The sequence below is a fragment of the Dasypus novemcinctus genome, chromosome 5 (genome assembly GCF_030445035.2).
Source record: "Dasypus novemcinctus isolate mDasNov1 chromosome 5, mDasNov1.1.hap2, whole genome shotgun sequence".
Classification (NCBI taxonomy): domain Eukaryota; kingdom Metazoa; phylum Chordata; class Mammalia; order Cingulata; family Dasypodidae; genus Dasypus; species Dasypus novemcinctus.
The window spans coordinates 68,510,845-68,514,844 of NC_080677.1; the positions used below are offsets into that span (position 1 = coordinate 68,510,845).

Below are 4,000 nucleotides of genomic sequence, written 5' to 3' on the forward strand. Positions count from 1 at the left end.
ACTATTAGATAAGAGAAAAATAAACTTCTATTCCGTAAAAGCCACTGTACTTTTGGTTCTCTTTGTTATGGCATCTTGACCTGTGTCTTAAAATAATTTGCAACAGAATGGGAAGATGTCAGAGGAAATATTAAAATAACTCAGGAAACAGCCTTGAAAAGTCAATTAACTCACTTCATCAAACAGGTCAGAAAATGATCGTGTTCAAACAAGTTCTGTCTCCCAGGACAGAAGCCCAGCCACATCTTTTGAGTAAAGGAAGGAGGCCTTTATTAGAGCAGAGCCAAACACAAAATGCAGCCTGTCCACTTGTGGAGCTAAGCCAAATCCTCAAAAGTTGGCACTATAGACTGCTCTTCCCACCAACATTAGACAGGGACACCACTGTTCTACATTTTTCCCTAAGGTAGGAAAGATCCCAACTTCTCCACTCTTCTCAATTAATGCTCTCAAGGGCAGACCAAGTCCAGAAAGGCTTGGTGGAAGACAGCTTTTGGCGGTCTGTGTGTTAAGGATCAGGGGAAAAGAGTCCAAAGTCCCAGAACAAAAGCCGTTGCTAAGGACTGGAGAAAGAGAAGCCTCCATATCTGCCCTGAGTTTCTGGGGTCCAGTGGTGTGAGAGTGCAGCACCTGCTCCTTCTGTGGAGTCCCTCTGTCAGTCAATAATAAATCCCAGCCACTGGCACCTGCTGCTGCTTGCAGATATTGTTTAACCGTTCCATGTAATAGACCATGTTACCTGTTGGGCCAGATATGTATCATATCTATTCTCAAACACTGCAGGAGCCTCTGCTATGTGGGTGCCTAGAAAACTCTGTAGGAACTCAAGCAGCAGGCTCCTGCGGTCACTGACTACCACACAGGGGTCATACTCTACTTCCACAGAGATGTCCTGGGGAACTAGGTCCAATTGTGACTGTGCCCATCTTCACTAGGAAGTCACAGTTACGGTAATGGGTGTCCTGGATCTCAATTTTATTGGCCTTGGCACTCTGGAAAAAGCCCTTGAGCAATCAAAGTTAGTGTTAGCAATAAAGCAAGGTCCGTTCTCAAAGAGGGCAAAACAGCTAGCTCAAAGGGTACTCCGAGTTGTATATCGCATACATCAGCTTCCCAGCCTGACCTTGGCAGCCAAGGATGGAAGCAGCCTTATTACAGGTCTCTCAGTCCACACAAAATGTTCCTTGTTTCTCTGCTCCAGGCGTCTCTAATTTCTGGGTGAGGAGTTCCACAGTCTGCTAGACACTCCTGCCTTCAGCCCACAGGCATCTGAAACATACAAGTCACTCCCATAATTTGAAATACTTGAAACACAGCCCTCTTTCTCCAAATTGTGGGAGATTCTTTAGGTCAGTGCTGGGTTGTTGTTGTTGTTGTTTTTTATTACCTCTTTAGTATTTCAACAAATTTTTTGCTTCAGTATAAAATATATCCATCACTTTTCTTATTTTTTCTTTTTTTTAATTTTGAAAGAAATTTTAGATTACATAAATGTTACATCAAAAATATTGGGGAATTCCTATATACACTCCCCCTCCCCCACTTTCCCCCATTAACAACATCTTTCATCACTGTGGTACATTTGTCAAAATTAATGAACAACACATACCAAAGCATTGCTACTAACCATGGTCTGTGGCTTTCAATATAGCTTACACTTTGCACCGCACAATTTAATAGGTTTTGACAAAATGCATAGTGGCCTGTATCTGTCATTATAATATCGTTCAGAAAAATTCCAATGTCCCACAAAATGGCCCCATGTTATATCTATTCTTCCCTCTCCCTGCACTCAGAACCTCTAGTGGCCACTGCCTTTACATCAATGAAACAAGTTCTTCCATTGCTACATGTAAACACTTAACTACGTTAAAATTTTTACTCTAGGATATCTTACTGCCACTATGTCCACCCTTATCTCCCCATAGATTACAAATAGCCATTTTCATTACTTTCTTACTTATTCTTTTTGTGGTTCTTTCTGGAAAATATATGTGTGTATATCCCTTTCTATACAAATAATAGTATATCAAATTATTAAGTGAACTTTATGAACTTTGCTTTTTCCCATAAAAATTTTCTAGAAATCACTTCTTCATTAATTTGCACAGATATTCCTCATTCATGTTTATAACTGCTTATTTAGTATTTCTTGTTGAACATGTTCTGTGGCTTATTCAGCCAGTCTCCAATGAATAGGCATTTAGAAAGTTTCCCAATTTTTCTATTCCAAATAACATCAAAACAAATAACCTTCTGCATATGTTGTTTTGTGTTTTGAAAGTCTTATCTTTAGAATGAATTCCCAGAAGTGGTTTGCAGATCAAAGGGTAAATGCATACGTAGGTTTTGTTAGATATTGCCAAATTTCCCTCCATGAGATTGACCATTTTGGAATATCTGAGAGTATCTGATTTCCCAAAACCTTAGCCATAGAGTATGTTGTTATATTTTGAATTTAAATTTTGTTTTTAAATTTTTGTTTTATTGAGCTTTGAATTTTTGCTGGTTAGATAGGCAAGAAATTAATCTCAAGTATAGTTTTACTTGTCATTTCATTATGTGTAAAATAGCACATAAATTCATCTGTTCTGTGGATATCATTGTTTTCTAGGTATATTCTAGTCATGTCTTTTGCTCTTTCGTCTATAAGCTTTTTATCTTATGTTCTCAAAATTTAGAGTTTTTATATATTAGGAAGATAAGCTTAAGCAAACTCTTGGAAAACTACATAAAGATTTTTGTTTCTGACCCAAGCTATACAGAGGCTATCACTATTAGAACATACCTTTTACCTGCCTCATTATAGAGCAAGTAATCATCTTTGAAGATTCAATGTAAGATTTATGTGTTAAAGCAAGACTTTCCTGAGAACTCCTCCCTTTTTCTTCCATGGAATGGAAGTGTTTTCTTCCATCCTTCCATTGAGAAAAGGGGGCAAAATGAGGTAAGCTTTCTGTTCTGGGGATTTGGAGATGCAAGTTCCCTAGGAGATGCGGAGTCACAAAAATCATGGAGAGAATAATTGGCATCTGTGACAGTTTGAAGTTATTTTGTAAATTCCAAAAGATCATGTTCTTAGAATTAATTCATTCCTGTGAGTGTGGAGCCCTTTGATTTTATTACTTCAATGAGGTGTGACCCAGTTTAGTTCTCTACCCTCTTGCCCGTGTCTTATATAAACTGAGCACTGAAAGCAGAAACACAAAGAGAAAGCCGCCATTTTGACCCTGCAATGTGTGATACAGAATTGGCTACAGTCACAGGAAGATAAAGAAGCCCCAAGAGGCCTGAGGCTGGTATCAGCAGAACACAGAGGCTTGGGAAGATGCCCCTGAGAGGCTAGGCGCATGAAACAGCTCAAAGCTGAAGAGACAAGTCTTGCCATATGCTTGATTGTCCACAGCTGAGCTTAAGAAGAAAGCAACTTAAAAGAAAGGAAAAACCCAGACAGATAGTAGCCATTTGCCTTACCACGTGGCCAGACTCCAGCAGCCAATACTGGTTAAACAGCATCTCCGGTGATGCCTTGACTTGGATATTTTCAAAGCCTCAGAACCCTAAGTTTTTACTCTAATAAATCCCCATTATAAAAACCAACTCATTTCTGGTAATTTTGCATTGGCTGCCTTTGGCAAACTAAAACATCACCTAATTCAGACAACATCGATGGAGATTCATGAACACTGTCATCATTTCCCACGTGGTTTTGGAGTCTCTGGGGGCCTGAACACTACCAGCATAGCTGGAGGACATTGCTGTCTGCCTTGTGAGATCAACTTGTTTGCAAATACCAAAGTGGCTCTGTAAACCTGTCTGAACTTCAGCAAGGAATAGGAAGTGTCAGATTGAATGGCTGTTTAGAAGTTATAAAATAAGGATGTGATGATTGATTACTTTGGACAAGGATTTCAAAGAGTCCAGGAAAATATTTCTCAACTGCAAGTAGACATCAGAGTCCCTCACAGTGCTTTTCCAATGTTAGCTTTCCAAAGCCCCA

General features: G+C 39.3%; 1 pseudogene; it reads right to left on the reverse strand.

Annotated features, from left to right (window-relative positions):
* Positions 1 to 659: 659 nt before the first annotated feature.
* Positions 660 to 1,293, reverse strand: LOC101423560 (mediator of RNA polymerase II transcription subunit 20 pseudogene; annotated as a pseudogene).
* Between the last annotated feature and the right edge of the window lie 2,707 nt (positions 1,294 to 4,000).